This window comes from Lithobates pipiens, unplaced genomic scaffold (assembly GCF_037356315.1).
Source record: "Lithobates pipiens isolate NorthernLeopardFrog02 unplaced genomic scaffold, aLitPip1_a1.2 Scaffold_126, whole genome shotgun sequence".
Taxonomy (NCBI): Eukaryota; Metazoa; Chordata; class Amphibia; order Anura; family Ranidae; genus Lithobates; species Lithobates pipiens.
The window spans coordinates 211,150-229,348 of NW_027507714.1; the positions used below are offsets into that span (position 1 = coordinate 211,150).

Below are 18,199 nucleotides of genomic sequence, written 5' to 3' on the forward strand. Positions count from 1 at the left end.
TGGGCAGGCTGATTACGGGCTGGGTACAACCAGCCCCTCTGATTTTTCATGCCATTATTGCCAGCCAGTGGGTCGTGATGAGTGGCAGGCAACCAGCCTTTTTATACAAAGTACAACATTAGTCCTCCTTGTGTCCCTGTCCTGTAGAGTTTATTCATGGTCTCTGGCACCAGCATTTTCATCTGTTCTCTCCATAATTTGATGTTCTACAAAGAAAAATATATGAAATGTAGGTGAAGGTGCTAAATCTAATTCCTCTCTTTTTTTATTGTAGGTGTACGCGGTATTGACTGCACACCAGAGTGCGACCAGGACGTGTCCACTCCACCAGAGTGCGACCCGGACGTGGCCACTCCACCAGAGTGCGACCCGGACGTGGCCACTCCACCAGAGTGCGACCCGGACGTGGCCACTCCACCAGAGTGCGACCCGGACGTGGCCACTCCACCAGAGTGCGCCCCGGACGTGGCCACTCCACCAGAGTGCGACCCGGACGTGGCCACTCCACCAGAGTGCGCCCCGGACGTGGCCACTCCACCAGAGTGCGACCCGGACGTGGCCACTCCACCAGAGTGCGACCCGGACGTGGCCACTCCACCAGAGTGCGACCCGGACGTGGCCACTCCACCAGAGTGCGCCCCGGACGTGGCCACTCCACCAGAGTGCGCCCCGGACGTGGCCACTCCACCAGAGTGCGCCCCGGACGTGGCCACTCCACCAGAGTGCGCCCCGGACGTGGCCACTCCACCAGAGTGCGCCCAAGACGTGGCCACTCCACCAGAGTGCGCCCAAGACGTGGCCACTCCACCAGAGTGCGACCCGGACGTGTCCACTCCACCAGAGTGCGACCCGGACGTGTCCACTCCACCAGAGTGCGACCTAGACGTGTCCACTCCACCAGACTTTGACCTACATGTGTCCACTCCACTAGAGTGCGACCAAGACGTGGCCACTCTACCAGAGTGTGACCAAGACATGGCCACTACACCAAAATGCCAAGGGAACGTCTCCAGTGAACATGGGGGCAAGGTTACAAGACAGGATAGGCACATACTAGTGGTAGGGGATTCAGTTATTGGAGGGATACAGAAGGCATTCTGTCACCAATCCCCTTATCGCAAAACAGTATGTTGTTTACCGGGCGCCCGGGTTCGGAATATTGTAGATTGCATTGACGGCTTATTGGATGGGGCTGGGGAGGACCCAGCTGTCATAGTACATATTGGAACCAATGACAACATTAGAAGAAAATGGAGCGCCCTACAAAATGATTTCAGGGACTTAGGGGCTATACTAAAGAAAAGGACCTCCAAGGCAGTATTTTCAGAAATACTGCCTGTACCTCGAGCCACACCAAGGAGGCAGCAGGAGCTTAGAGAGCTTAGCAGGTGGCTGAAGAACTGGTGCAGGAAGGAGGGGTTCGGCTTCATGGAGACTTGGACCGACTTTTCAATTGGTAACTTTCTCTACAACAAGGATGGACTGCACTTAAATGAGCAGGGTGCAAATCTGCTGGGCAAGAAAATAACCAAAAAGTTGGAAAAAATGACAAATCAACCAAGTGTCATTCACATCGAGACCCCTCCAGCATGCAACGACGTGTCCACTCCACCAGAGTGCGACCCGGACGTGTCCACTCCACCAGAGACGGTAACACAAGCAGTGTGAGACGGTAACACAAGCAGTACTGAGTGAGATAATTTGGCACACTGGCAATGATCTCCCTACACCATACATAGAACCATACATAGAATGTATACATAGGGCCATACATACCACCATACTCAGCATGCCCACCTAGTACCAAACATACCACTATACATACCACCATCAGGGCCACCAATAAGGGGGTACCACCAGTCCTCCTGTAGGGGGCTGGGCACAGAAAACATGAGGAATCTGTGCGGCGGGCGGATGCACTGATCAGTGGGGGAGGCACTGATCTGTGCGGATGCTCAATGCATACATTCTGAATGATCCCCAAATATGATTGTAAACAAGCATGCAAGTGTGTTTTATTGCATACATACCTGCGTATATAGCACCATGCATACCATCATACACAGCATGTCTACATACCACCACCAGGGCCACCAATAACGGGGTACCACCAGTCCTCCTGTAGGGGGCTGGGCACAGAAAACATAAGGAATCGGTGCGGCGGGCGGAGGCACTGATCAGTGTGGGGGCGCTGATCTGTGCGGATGCTCAATGCATATATTCTGAATGAGCCCCAAAGATGATTGTGAACAAGCAGGTAGGTGTGTTTTATTGCATACATACCTGCAATACATATGTTCTGTATGGTTCTATGTATGGTTTTTTTCTCTATATGTGATGAACTGGGCACCCTAGACTGATGATTCAGGGACAATCCGATCGCCTTAGGGGGTCAGGAAGGAATTTTTCCCCCCCTTGGAGCCCATCTGGCCGGGGGGGTTTTCGCCTTCCTCTGAATCATCTTAAGGTTTAGGCTTAGTGTAAAAAGGCCCTGCCTTTGAGGAGTCCTAGGACAACCGTCACTGATCTCCGATGTTCTCCGAAGCCCGACAATCATTTCCTTCTATAGATTTATCTCCAATAAAGATTGGTCGTACCTTAATTGTCTTTGTATGTGTTTTTTTTTTCTTCTTTTTTTCTAAGAAATATAATGAGGAATGGCAGCAGGGTGAGGAATCTTGCCCCATACTTCACCACTAGGGATGAGCTTCGATTTCAAGAGGAAGATCGAACATTATGGTCCGTTCGTGCCAAATTAGAGCAGCGTGTCACGGCCCATAATGCACTGCGTCATCGCAATGCATTGCTGGCTGTAGATTGGCCAAGCATGCACGATGACCCGCATGCTTTGGCCAATCACAGCGCCGTCAGCGAAGAGAGCCATAATTGGTCACAGGCCAATTTTTGATGCAATACTTTGCAGCAGGGCTCATTCCTGCGCCCCAACTAGAGTATCTGTAAGGGATTGCAGTGTTGTGGCACCAGTGCCTAAGGCCCAATTTTTCTGCCCCTGTTCAACAGAGGCATGTAATTACAATTCTTGATCTAATATTTCACAGCAGGGCCCGTTCCTGCGCCCACCCAGAGTAACTGTGAGGGATTACAGTGTTGTGGCAACACCAACACCCAAGGCCCACATTTTTGCGTTTATATTTTGAGTATATAGGGCAGGCCCCTACTTTCAAACATCCAACTTACAAACAACTCCTACTTTCAAACAGAAGGAGACAACAGGAAGTGAGAGGAAATCTACCCCTAGGAAGGGAAATTCTCTCCTGTAAGAGTTCCTCGTTTCACAAAAAAACACAAATTTTAACAATCCAATTGTCATTGGGACAGAAAGTGAGGTGAAATCTTCTGAACAGGTGCGCACAGACAGCAAAACAAATTATACAGGGGTGATAACCCTTCCCTATGTTTTACAAAACTTAAAAATAGATTTTTGGGCTGGAGCGACACTTTAAAAATGTACCAGTTAAAAATTACAAACAGATTCTACTTAATAACAAACCTACACAGTCCCTGTCTTGTTTGGACCGCCTGTATACTGCTGTTCTGAGTATATAGGGCCTGGGGGCCTCAGGCCTTTCCTTTTTATAATTTGGGTGCGCGGTTCTCCTTAATGTCCATACAAGACCCAAAGGGGCTGGTAATGGGCTTGGGGGCGGGGTACCCATGCCTTTGTTCTCAATGATTTTCATCCATATTGCCGGGACCAGACATTACATTAAAGCCGTAAACAGTTTTAAATGACTTTTATTCCTTTAGAAATGTCATTTTGTGCAGGGACAGTTCTAAACACGGGAAACACAGGCCACTTTACAGGCATACTATAGACACCCCCCAGGCATGATATTTAAAGGAATGTTTCACTTTTATTTTTTCACTTTAAGTATCATTAAAATCACTGCTCCTGAAAAAACAGCAGTTTTTAAATATTTTGCATTAATACATGTACCCTGGGGCAGGACCCGGGTCCTCAAACCCTTTTTTAGGACAATAACTTGCATATTAGCCTTTAAAATTCACACTTTTGATTTCTCACGTTCGAGTCCTATAGACTGTAACGGGGTTTGAAAGTTTGCGCAAACTATCGGTCCGTTTGCAAGTTCTGGTGCAAACAGAACCGGGGGGTGTTTGGCTCATCCCTATTCACCACCCTTCAGCCATGGAATAGCGATAGGAAACACCCCAAGTCTAGTCTCTGTAAATGAGTCATATTATGACAGCAGGTATTATGTTTGCAGGTACAGACTGTGTATATTATATATATATACATACATGGAGTGTAGTCTGGGGCCTGATTGTCAGGGCTGGTCAGCCCTTCCTTCTCTGAGCTGGCTGCTCAGCTGTCAGATAATTGGCAGCTCTCATCTCTCTCCACAGTTTACCAGCTGTTGTGGATGTGCTCGTCAGTCCCGCCTACTTAAGGCTCGGTTCACACAGGGGCGACACGAATTCAGTACGACTTTGTGAGGCAACTTGGAGACGACTTGAACACGACTTTTAGACACGACCTAGGGCGACTTACAAGTCGCCCCCGGCCAGGCGACTTTTGCCGTGGCCAATCAGAGAATGAGCTCTGAAGGGGGAACTCCACGCCAAATTTCTGAAAAAAAATTTGGCGTGGGTTCCCCCTCTGAGAGCATACCAGGCCCTTAGGTCTGGTATGGATTCCAAGGGGAACCCCCTACGACGAAAAAACGGTGTGGGGGTCCCCCCCAGATCCACACCAGACCCTTATCCGAGCACATGGGTTGATGTCACATGGGTTGGTCACATGGGTTGATGTCACATGGCGACAGTCCCAGCATCCGGGGCGGGGTCACCATGTGACATCAACCCATGTGACCAACCCATGTGACATCAACCCATGTGACACTGTCCCATTGTCCCTATATAAGTGGCAGCGCAGCGCGTCCCTGGCATTGCGGCCGGAGAGAACGTCGAGTCAAGATCTCCAGGAGAAGAAGAAGAAGAACGGAAGGGGGCGGCGGTGACAGAAGACCGGGCCACCACCTGTAAAAGAGCTATAAGAAGGCGCGGTGGCCCGGCAGAAGAACCGAAGACGGGGACAAGACCCCCGAAGTCGGAAGAAGAGGCCGGCGGCGAGGAAGAAAGCCGGTCTCCTCCGCTAGCAAAAGAGCTACAAGAAGATAGCGGAGGAGTCTGGCGAGAAGACCCCCAAAGACGGAAGACCCCCGGAGCTGTGCAATAAAATATTTTAACTCTGTGTTGTGTTTTTTTGTACTTTTTTTCACAGGTGAATGGGTAGGGGTACATTGTACTCCATACTCATTCACATAGGGTGGGGGGCCGGTATCCGGGGGCCCCCTTATTAAAGGGGGCTCCCGGATTCTGATAAGCCCCCCCGCCCGCAGACCCCGACAACCAACGGCCAGGGTTGTCGGGAAGAGGCCCTTGTCCTCATCAACATGGGGACAAGGTGCTTTGGGGTGGGGGGGCCGCACGCCCCCCTCCCCCAAGGCACCCCCCATGTTGAGGGCACGCGGCCTGGTACGGCTCAGGAGGGGGGGGGCCCGCTCGTCCCCACCCCATTTCCTGGCCGGCCGGGTAGCGTGCTCGGATAAGGATCTGGTGTGGATCTGGGGGGGACCCCCACGCCATTTTTTCGGCGTAGGGGTTCCCCTTGGAATCCATACCAGACCTAAGGGCCTGGTATGCTCTCGGAGGGGGAACCCATGCCAAATTTTTTTTCAGAAATTTGGCGTGGAGTTCCCCCTTCAGAGCTAATAATTCTGTCAAAGTCGCCTCCGTATAGACAGAGATCCGACTTGGAGGCGACCTCCATTGAAATCAATGGGTACAAGTCGTCTACAAGTCGGATTGAAGTAGTGCAGGAACTTCTTTTGAAGTCGGGGGTGACTTCAGTAGCGTGTATTAAGACGGCTCTCATTCACTTACATTGATTTTTAAATGTTGTCCGACCTGAGGCGACTAGGGGCGACCTAAAGTCCGATCGCAGTCGCCCCTGTGTGAACCGAGCCTTAAGATCTACAGGTCTCTTCATTCCTGCCTTTGCCTTGGTCACATCACAAGAAACCATCTCCTGCGTTCCTGTTTAACCACTTAACAACCGGCCCATAGCCGAATGACGGCTACAGGGCGGTTGTTTAACTCCCAGAGGCTGTCATATGACGTCCTCCCAGAATCCCGCTCTCGCGTGCGACCCCTGGGGCGCGCACTCCAGAGCATCCGCGACCGCGGGGTCTGCATCACGGATCACGGTAAACTCATCGTGTCAAATGACGGAGTGTTTACTAGTAAACAAACCGGCATCATGTTGTGACGCCGGTTCCTCCCTCCCCCTCTCTGTACTGATCGCGAATACTCTGCAATACCCGCAAATAGTCTGCAATACCCGCAAATAGTCTGCAACACCCGCAAATACTCTGCAACACCCGCAAATACTCTGCAACACCAGCCAATACTCTGCAACACCCGCAAATAGTCTGCAACACCCGCAAATAGTCTGCAACACCCGCAAATAGTCTGCAACACCAGCCAATACTCTGCAACACCAGCCAATACTCTGCAACACCAGCCAATACTCTGCAGTACCCGCCAATACTCTGCAGTACAATTCCAGCCAATTCTCTGCAATACCCTGCCATAAATTGCCATACCCGGAGATACCCAGCCATACTCGGAGATACCCAGCCATACCCAGCCATAGTCGGTGATACCCTGCAATACCCAGCCATAGACACCCCCCCTCCCGCCGCCCTCCGGTGCTTCTACCAACTCGCCAATACGATCAAAGCCAGAATCTTTTTTTTTTTACAGGCTTTCCAGCCTAGAGGTGAGATGTAGGGTCTTATTGACCCCATATCTCACTGTAAAGAGGACCTGTCATGCCATATTCCTATTACAAGGGATGTTTAAATTACTTGTAATAGGAGTAAAAGTGATCAAAAAATAAATTTTTGGGGAAAAAAATGTCAAACTAAAATAAATAAAGTAAAACGAACAATAAAACTTTTTTTTTTTTTAAAGTGCCCCTGTCCCCATGTGCTCACATGCAGAAGCGAACGCATACGTAAGTCCCGTCCATATATGAAAACGGTGTTAAAACCAGACATGTGAGGTATCGCTGCGAACGTTAGAGCGAGAGCAATAATTCTAGCCCTAGACCTCCTCTGTAACTCAAAACATGTAACCAGTAAAAAAAATTTAATGCGTCACCTATGGGGATTTTTAAGTAGCGACATTTGGCGCCATTCCACGGGCGTGTGCAATTTTGAAGAGTGACATGTTAGGTATCTATTTACTCAGCGTATCTTCATCTTTCACATTATGTAAAAATTGGGCTAACTTTACTGTTTTGTTTTGTTTTTGTTTTTAAACACAAAACAGTTTTTTTTCCAAAAAAAAGCATTCGAAAAATTGCTGCGCAAATACCGTGTGAGATAAAAAGTTGCAACGACCACCATTGTATTCTCCAGAGTGTTTGCTAAAAAAACATATATATATACTGTTTTGGGATTCTATGTAATTTTCTAGCAAATAAAATGATGATTTTTACATGTAGGAGAGAAATGTCAGAATTGTCCTGGGTGCTCCAGAACGTCTGATGGCGCTCCCTGCATGTTGGGCCTCTGTATGTGGCCACACTGTGTAAAAGTCTCACACATGTGGTATCGCCGTACTCGGGAGTAATAGCAGAATGTGTTTTGGGGTGTAATTTGTGGTATGCATATGCTGTGTGTGAGAAATAAACTGGTAATATGACAATTTTGTGGAAAAAAAAAAGTAAAAAAAAAATCTTGATTTTGCAAAGAATTGTGGGAAAAAATGACAACTCAAAAACCTCCCCATGCCTCTTACTAAATACCTTGGAATGTCTTCTTTCCAAAAAGGGGTCATTTGGTGGGTATTTGTAATTTTCTAACATTTTGGGGTCTCAAGAATTGAAATAGGCCGTCAGTACTTCAGGTGTGATCAATTTTCAGATATTGGCACCACAGCTTGTGGACTCTATAACTTTCACAAAGACCAAATAATATCCACCAATTTGTACTTATTTTTACCAAAGATATGTAGTGGTATAAATTGTGGCCAAAATTTATGAAGAAAAAATTACTAATCTGCTAAATTTTATAACAGAAACAAAGAAAAAATCATTTTTTTACAGAATTTTCTGTATTTTTTCTTTTATAGCACAAAAAATAAAAAAATGAGAGGTGATTAAGGCTCCATGCACACTGAAGCTGATAAGCTGCAGTTTATTGGAGTTTGGGCGTTTTTTGTAAAAGCCCATAAACTCCACTCTATGTTAGCCTATGTGTCCATGCACACATGGACGTTTTTCAGCTTTAATGAGCAGTGGAGTTTATGGGCTTTTTTCTAAACGCCAGAAATTCGCGTTCAAAGTGCCGTTTTTCAGCGCCAAAAAACGACAAACGCCGATAAACGCTCATAAACGCTTGTAAACGCTCATAAACGCTCGTTCATTAGTGTTCGGCATTCTATTTTTCAATGCATTGTGGGATTTTTGGAGTGTCCTCTGTGTATTTTTATAAAAAACGCCCATTAACGCTAACGCTGTAAAACGCACATAAACGCTAGTATAAAACGCTGTTAAAAGCAGGTTTTTAAACCAGCGTTTTGTGCCAGCAATCTGGCGTCCAGAAATAGCTTTTTTGAGCTTCAGTGTGCATGGAGCCTAAATACCACCAGAAGAAAGCTCTATTTGTGTGAAAAAAAGGACAACAATTTCATATAGGTCCAGTGTTGCATGACTGAGTAATTGTCACTCAAAATGTGAGAGCACCGAAAGCTGAAAATTGGTCTGGTTATTAAGGGTGTTTAAGTGCCCCGTGGTCAAGTGGTTAAAGTCACGCTTTGCTGACATCCCCTCTGGCTCCTTATCCTGCTTGCTGTCCCTCTACATAGTTACATAGTTACATAGTTACATAGTTACATAGTTAGTCAGGTTGAAAAAAGACACAAGTCCATCCAGTTCAACCTTAAAAACAAACTAGTGTCTAGTGACACTAGTGACTAGTGTCATTTAAATGTTACAAAGAAATTAACAGAATATGTAAAAAGGAAATCAAGGATGCAAAAATTCAAAACGAACGACAGATTGCAAAAGATAGTAGGACAAACCCCAAAAAATTCTTCAAATATATTAATAGTAAAAAGGTCAAGTCTGAGCATGTAGGCCCTTTACAAAACAATCTAGAGTTGGTGACTGGGGACAAAGAGAAGGCTAATTTATTAAACAATTTCTTCAGCTCTGTGTACACAAAAGAGCATGGGGGAGCGCATGTCCATAATGGGGGTGATAGTGACACAGCCCCAAATGATCCACAATGGCTCAAAAGTGATATGGTCCAGAAATACTTAGACAGAATAAAGGTGGATAAAGCACCTGGCCCTGATGGCATCCACCCACGGATCCTAAAAGAATTGAGCTCTGTAATTTCAGAGCCATTGTATCTAATTTTTAGGGACTCATTAATGACGGGAATAGTCCCACTGGATTGGCGCAGGGCGAACGTGGTGCCTATATTTAAAAAGGGATCAAAGTCTTTACCAAGTAACTATAGACCTGTTAGCTTAACTTCTATAGCTGGGAAGATACTGGAGCGTTTAATAAAAGACCACATCGACGAGTTCTTGCTGAACAAAAACACTTTAAGCAACAGACAACATGGATTCATGAAAGACAGAAGTTGTCAGACAAATCTGATTTCTTTTTATGAGGAGGTAAGTAAAACCTTGGACAGAGGGGTGGCGGTGGACGTGGTATACTTGGATTTTGCAAAAGCATTCGATACAGTTCCCCACACACGGCTCATGTGTAAGGTAAAGTCTACAGGTTTGGAAATATCAGTTTGTAAATGGATAGAAAATTGGCTAGAAGACAGAATTCAGAGAGTAGTGGTTAATGACTCTTACTCTGAATGGTCTAAGGTTATCAGTGGTGTACCCCAAGGTTCAGTGCTGGGACCCTTACTTTTTAACATCTTTATAAATGATATTGGGTCTGGGATCAAAAGTAATATTTCTGTCTTTGCAGATGACACCAAGATATGCAGTGGAATAACGTCTTTACAGGATGTCTCCAATTTACAAGCCGACCTCAATACACTGTCTAATTGGGCGACTATGTGGCAGATGAGGTTTAATGTTGATAAATGTAAAGTTATGCACTTGGGGCCTAAGAATATGCATGCATCATACATGCTAGGGGGAGTACAACTGGGGGAATCCATAGTGGAGAAGGATCTGGGGGTTTTGGTAGACCATAAGCTCAATAACAACATGCAATGCCAAGCTGCTGTTTGCAAAGCGAGCAAAGTCCTTTCTTGTATTAAGAGAGGTATGGACTCCGGAGAAAGAGATATAATTTTGCCCCTGTTCAAAGCATTAGTAAGACCTCACCTGGAATATGCCGTTCAGTTTTGGGCACCAGTTCTCAAAAAGGATATCGGGGAACTGGAGAAAGTGCAGAGAAGGGCAACCAAACTGATAAGAGGCATGGAGGAACTCAGCTATGAGGAGAGATTAGAGGAACTAAATTTATTCACTCTTGAGAAGAGGAGATTAAGGGGGGATATGATCAACATGTTCAAATACATTAGGGGTCCATATAGTGAACTTGGTGTTGAGTTGTTTCCTGTACGGTCAACCCAGAGGACACGGGGGCACTCTTTACGTCTAGAGGAAAAGAGATTTCATCTTCAAGTACGGAAAGGTTTCTTCACAGTTAGAGCTGTGAAAATGTGGAATAGACTCCCGCCAGAGGTGGTTCTGGCCAATTCAGTAGACTGCTTTAAGAAAGGCTTGGATACTTTCCTGATGGTACATAATATAACTAGGTACTAACATAGGTAAAGTTGATCCAGGGAAAATCTGATCGCCTATTGGGGGATCAGGAAGGAATTTTTTTCCCCTGCTGTAGCAAATTGGAGCATGCTCTGCTGGTTTTTTTTTCGCCTTCCTCTGGATCAATTGTGGGCATAAAATTGGGTATCTGGATTGTACGATTATTTTTTATTTTATTTATTTGTTTTTAAGGTTGAACTGGATGGACTTGTGTCTTTTTTCAACCTGACTAACTATGTAACTATGTAATAAGTAACAATAGATGACAAATAAATTGATAAGGAAAATCGTATTACGTAGATCAAATTAATAAAACAGATACTTAGTGTGTTTTGGATAGTTAACTTGTAGACTTATTACAATGAATGAGTATCTCACCGATATTGCCAATGCTCCAAAAAGAATTTCAAAAATATCAGACGAAAATCAGTTTTAAGACTTTAAGAAAATCTATACTCAATTTTAGCGGTAAAGTCGCAGGTCAGGAGAAATTAATCGCCTATAGGGAATCTGCAGAGAGAAATAAAACAAATTCAAAGAGATATAGAAAAAAAGAAAGAAAGAACCATTGGGCCCTTTAAGAGAGAGGAGCCAAATTTAAAATGCGTATATCATAGATATGGTAATTACCCAAATAGTAATGTAGAATCAATGAGAGTTACTTAAATGGAGTTTTTTAACTTCAAAGGTAGGTCAGAGTCAGAATCCATGTTAATGTTTTGGAAGCAGACGTAATGATTGAAGCTAAAGTAAACAGAAAGATTGCTCTTAAAAGAGGGAGTCTGTAGTAATAGAAAGGTATGCAGTCACATAGGAAAGCATCCAATAAAGTCCACTGAAGTGGAACAATTGCATGTTCATGTCTAGAAATAGAAATTGTGGCTAAAATATTTAGGCAACTTACCCAGTGGTCAGGCTTTGTTTGTAAGTATGCAACTCATTCCATCAATTGCCAAGAGGCAACTGATGGAAGTACGAGGTTTTAAGCCTCTCCAGCTCGGCGGCGTCTGACGTCACCGCCGAGCTGCGGGCGGAAATAGAGTAAGGGGAGAAAGAGAGCTGACACCGATGTCCCTACAGTTGAAGCGAAGTGCGCATGCGCGAACATTACGTCGTGGCTCGCATAACGAAGTGCGCATGCGCAGACGTCACGTCGCGGGACGCATTGCGTGCCGAAGCTTCCGTGGCCATTTTAGAAATTCCAGAGAACGGCAATGGGCTCGTGCGGTTAGACAGCAATGTCCCGCACGACGTGAGAAACCAAAGCGACCATTTTTAAATAGGTAGCATGGTCTAATTAAAAATAATTAAAAATAAATTAAAATTAAAATATAAAAGGTAGAAAAAAATATATAGTAAAAATAAATGTTAAATATGAGCAAAAAAAAAAAAAAAAATAAATAAATAATACAAAATAAAGTATAATGAGAAGAGAAACCAGTAACAGACCAACAGACTCCCATTAATGTGGGGAACAATAAAGGGTTGAGACGCTGATTGATTGACAGGACCCAACAGAGGTGTTACTAGTTCCCCGGGGCGCCCATGCAGAAACCCAAATCAAAGCATAGGCGATAAGTCTCCAATTGACAATTAGAGTTAGTGAAATATTTTAAAATATTCAAAGTCTTAGATTAATTGGGGCATGGACAAATTCGGAGAGATTTACAATTATAACAAAGCAAAACAAAACAAAAACACATTCCAAAAACATAAAAAAAAATAAAAAAAATACCCAACCTATGAGAAGGGTTTGAAACTAAAGGCTTCATTGAGGCCCGGTGCATCTGTGGCCCTAAGGTCAAAGATCCAGCGGGCCTCTCGCTGTAGAAGGATCTGATTGTAGTTACCCCCTCTGTCGCCTGGGCTCACATATTCCAAAGCAAAAAAATGCATTTTGGTGTCATCAAACTTGTGAAAGAGGCCCATATGGCGACTAATAGGAGTCTCCATTTTCTTTCCACGCACCAGGGAGACATGATCCCTGATGCGGTGAAAGAAAGGCCTCTTTGTCTTACCTACATAGTAGGCACCGCATTCACACATCATGATATACACAATGCCCACCGACGTACAAGTGACAGAAAATTTGGGTTTATACAATTGATTGTTCGGTAAAAGAATTGAGTCCGAGGCTAAGATGTATCAACAGAAACTACATTTATGGCACGGCCTAGATCCCAAAACCAATTTAGAGGGTATAGAAGTTGGAGGAACATAATGGCTCCTGACCAATGTATCTTTAATCGAACGCGATTTCCTGAAGGTTATCTCTGGGTGAGCCCTTAGGAATTTTGAAATCCTAGGGTCACCCAGTAAGAGATGCCAATGTTTACTTAAGATATCTCGTATCTGAAAATGCTAAGCACAATAACGAGTGATCAATCTCACTCCTTCATTCGGTTGAGGGGGTTTATTGTCGTGTAAAAGAGAGGATCTAACATGTTTGTTGGCTCTAGCATAAGCCCTTTTCAAGCACTTATTGCTATAGCCACGCTGCTGTAAACGCTTTTTTAGTTGTTTGGCCTCTTGTTCAAAATCAGTTACACTGCTACAGTTGCGTTTTAGACGAAGATACTGTCCATAGGGAATACTAGTCACCAATGGCTTGGGGTGCGAGCTCGAAGCATGTAAAACGGTGTTCGCAGCCGAGGGTTTCCTAAAAAGAGTAGAACCAATTTCGCCTTGGTCATTGGCGTAAATTTGAATGTCCAGAAAAGTAATAGATGACTTGCTTTTTTCCATAGTGAATTTTAAATTATAATTATTGATCTTGAGTACTTCCATGAAATTGGACAGCTCAACTTCAGTTCCTGTCCAGATAAGGAAAATATCGTCTATATATCTGCGCCAAACCGGAATCTGACAGAGATACTCAGCCAAATCCTCACGATGGAAAATGTGGCGCTCCCATCCCCCCAGGTACAGGTTAGCATAGGAGGGGGCACATTTGGTCCCCATAGCCACCCTCTGTACCTGGGGGTGTGCAGTGTATGGAGGTGGGAGGTATGTACATGAGAGGGGTGGAGTGTATGGAGGTGGGAGGTATGTACATGAGAGGGGTGCAGAGTGTATGGAGGTGGGAGGTATGTACATGAGGGGTGTGCAGAGTGTATGGAGGTGGGAGGTATGTACATGAGGGGTGTGCAGTATATGGAGGTGGGAGGTATGTACATGAGAGGGGTGGAGTGTATGGAGGTGGGAGGTATGTACATGAGAGGGGTGTGGAGTGTATGGAGGTGAGAGGTATGTACATGAGGGGTCTGAGTCTGCTGCAAATATAACCCAGACAGTGTAGCGGTGGCCAGCGGGTGTCACGGCTGTCTGCCGCGGTATCGTTCTAACGAGGCCTCCCTGCCCCCCCCGGCCAAGTCCGCCCCTACCTCCTGGCTGGCGGGTTCAGCAGCGGCTGCCAGCTCCACCTCGATCCTTTACCAGTCCGGCCCGCTCACCCTGCCAGCTTGGGGACACTGACCGGGGACATTCCCTCCCATCCTCCCACGCACAAATCAGGCAAATGAGGCGGCCGCGAGGCCCCTGGGAGCGCGAGGCCTTAGGCAAACTCCTTTTGTGCCTAATTAGAGAGCCTCTGCCTTCACTGACATCATCCCATTGGTGGGTGTTTGTAGAGTCGGGGTACACCGTTCTTATTTATTGGGAACACTGTGTACTCATTTCCCCTTTTAATTCTCAGAATTTCCCGTCAGAGGAAGAAGGTGAGGGCACCAAATCCAGAGAGCGGGTTGTCTGTCCTTCCCCTTGAAATGGTTTCTGCTTTCTGTATGATTTCACATTGATGTCATCTTTGGATTTGGTGCCACCCCCACCATCTGTTCACTGCTGTACTAACATCAAATTAGTAGAACGTCTTTCACAAATGTAACTTTCTCTTTTCATGTACTAACATCACACATGTTTGGCCTGATTGTTCTATATACAGCAGCTATTTTCAGCTAGGGTTGCTCCAGAGGTTGCCTGGACTTTCTTGAGCTGTGGTTGGTTGACCTCCCATCTGATAGTGTTTACATAGTTTTGGGTCCAGTGCCACTTCACACGGCCATCAGCATGACGCCAACAATCTTTAAGGCGGTCTGTAAATGTGGCATTCTGACCACCAGTGTAGGAAGGACATTCTTTCCACTGACCACCAGTGTAGGAAGGACATTCTTTCCACTGACCACCAGCGTAGGAAGGACATTCTTTCCTCTGACCACCAGTGTAGGAAGGACATTCTTTCCACTGACCACCAGTGTAGGAAGGACTTTCTTTCCACTGACCACCAGTGTAGGAAGGACTTTCTTTCCACTGACCACCAGTGTAGGAAGGACATTCTATCCTCTGACCACCAGTGTAGGAAGGACATTCTTTCCACTGACCACCAGTGTAGGAAGGACATTCTTTCCAATGATCATATATGTAAGGAGTCACCCTTCCCACTGACTCCTATGAAAATTATTTCAAGGGTTCCCCTGGTGTAAAAGGGTCGATAAAGGTTGATATAGGATGTCGGCATATAAAAAGGCCAGACCAGGCAGCTGATCGGTGTCAGAAACCATGAACCAGACCGAGACAGAAGTACAGTAAAATCACACTTGCTTATTAATAAAAATAAAAAGGTAAATAGAGTAAGCATAGTCAGAGCATAGCCAGAGTCCAGTAACCAGATTGGGTAGTCAGCCAGGCCAGAGTCCAGTAACCGGATTGGGTAGTCAGCCAGGCCAGAGTCCAGTAACCGGATTGGGTAGTCAGCCAGGCCAGAGTCCAGTAACCGGATTGGGTAGTCAGCCAGGCCAGAGTCCAGTAACCGGATTGGGTAGTCAGCCAGGCCAGAGTCCAGTAACCGGATTGGGTAGTCAGCCAGGCCAGAGTCCAGTAACCGGATTGGGTAGTCAGCCAGGCCAGAGTCCAGTAACCGGATTGGGTAGTCAGCCAGGCCAGAGTCCAGTAAACGGATTGGGTAGTCAGCCAGGCCAGAGTTCAGTAACCGGATTGGGTAGTCAGCCAGGCCAGAGTCCAGTAACCGGATTGGGTAGTCAGCCAAGCCAGAGTCCAGTAACCGGATTGGGTAGTCAGCCAGGCCAGAGTCCAGTAACCGGATTGGGTAGTCAGCCAGGCCAGAGTCCAGTAACCGGATTGGGTAGTCAGCCAGGCCAGAGTCCAGTAACCGGATTGGGTAGTCAGCCAGGCCAGAGTCCAGTAACCGGATTTGGTAGTCAGCCAGGCCAGAGTCCAGTAACAGGATTGGGTAGTCAGCCAGGCCAGAGTCCAGTAACCGGATTGGGTAGTCAGCCAAGCCAGAGTCCAGTAACCGGATTGGGTAGTCAGCCAAGCCAGAGTCCAGTAACCGGATTGGGTAGTCAGCCAAGCCAGAGTCCAGTTACATGGATTGGGTAGTCAGCCAGGCCAGAGTTCAGTAACCGGATTGGGTAGTCAGCCAGGCCAGAGTTCAGTAACCGGATTGGGTAGTCAGCCAGGCCAGAGTCCAGTAACCGGATTGGGTAGTCAGCCAGGCCAGAAGTCAGGGATACAAGTAGAGGGACATCAAGCAGGATAAGGAGCCAGAAGGGATGTCAGCAAAGACTGACTTTAACCACTTGACCACCGGGCACTTAAACACCCTTAATAACCAGACCAATTTTCAGCTTTCGGTGCTCTCACATTTTGAGTGACAATTACTCAGTCATGCAACACTGGACCTATATGAAATTTTTGTCCTTTTTTTCACACAAATAGAGCTTTCTTCTGGTGGTATTTAATCACCTCTCGTTTTTTTTTTGTGCTATAAAAGAAAAAATACAGAAAATTCTGTAAAAAAATGAATTTTTCTTTGTTTCTGTTATAAAATTTAGCAGATTAGTAATTTTTTCTTCATAAATTTTGGCCACAATTTATACCACTACATATCTTTGGTAAAAATAAGTACAAATTGGTGGATATTATTTGGTCTCTGTGAAAGTTATAGAGTCCACAAGCTGTTGTGCCAATATCTGAAAATTGATCACACCTGAAGTACTGACGGCCTATTTCACTTCTTGAGACCCCAACATGCCAGAAAAGTACAAATACCCCCCAAATAACCCCTTTTTGGAAAGAAAACATTCTAAGGTATTTAGTAAGAGGCATGATGAGTTTTTTGAAGTTGTAATTTTTTCCCACAATTCTTTGCAAAATCAAGATTTTTTTTTACTTTTTTGTTTTTTTTCACAAAATTGTCATATTATCAGTTTATTTCTCACACACAGCATATGCATACCACAAATTACACCCCAAAACACATTCTGCTATTACTCCCGAGTACGGCGATACCACATGTGTGAGACTTTTACACAGCGTGGCCACATACAGAGGCCCAACATGCAGGGAGCGCCATCAGGCGTTCTGGAGCACCCAGGACAATTCTGACATTTCTCTCCTACATGTAAAAATCATCATTTATTTGCTAGAAAATTACATAGAATCCCAAAACATTATATATGTTTTTTTAGCAAACACCCTGGAGAATACAATGGTGGTCGTTGCAACTTTTTATCTCGCACGGTATTTGTGCAGCAATTTTTTGATTGTTTTTTTTTGGGAAAAAAAACAGTTTTGTGTTTAAAAAAAAAAAAAAACAGTAAAGTTAGCCCAATTTTTGCATAATGTGAAAGATAAAGTTATGATGAGTAAATAGATACCTAACATGTCACTCTTCAAAATTGCACACGCCCGTGGAATGGCGCCAAATGTCGCTACTTAAAAATCCCCATAGGCGAGTCTTTAAATTTTTGTTACTGGTTACATGTTTTGAGTTACAGAGGAGGTCTAGGGCTAGAATTATTGCTCTCGCTCTAACGTTCGCAGCGATACCTCACATGTGTGGTTTGAACACCGTTTTCATATATGGGCGGGACTTACGTATGCGTTCGCTTCTGCATGTGAGCACATGGGGACAGGGGCGCTTTAAAAAAAAAAAAGTTTTATTGTTCGTTTTACTTTATTTATTTTAGTTTGACATTTTTTTTCCCCAAAAATTTATTTTTTGATCACTTTTACTCCTATTACAAGTAATGTAAACATCCCATGTAATAGGAATATGGCATGACAGGTCCTCTTTACAGTGAGATATGGGGTCAATAAGACCCCACATCTCACCTCTAGGCTGGGAAGCCTGAAAAAAAAAGAAAAAAAGATTCTGGCTTTGATCGTATTGGCGAGTCGGTAGAAGCACCGGAGGGCGGTGGAGGGGGGGGAATGTCTATGGCTGGGTATTGCAGGGTATCACCGACTATGGCTGGGTATTGCAGGGTATCACCGACTATGGCTGGGTATCTCCGAGTATGGCAATTTATGGCAGGGTATTGCA

At 45.3% G+C, this 18,199-nt stretch overlaps 1 long non-coding RNA gene across 1 annotated transcript; it reads right to left on the reverse strand.

Moving 5' to 3' along the window:
* Positions 1-11,111: 11,111 nt before the first annotated feature.
* LOC143973882 (uncharacterized) lies at positions 11,112-12,044 on the reverse strand. Its single transcript, XR_013272134.1, has 3 exons — positions 11,762-12,044; positions 11,488-11,601; positions 11,112-11,367 (listed from the first exon to the last, which is right to left on the reverse strand). It is a non-coding gene; the product is annotated as an uncharacterized LOC143973882 (long non-coding RNA).
* Positions 12,045-18,199: the final 6,155 nt, after the last annotated feature.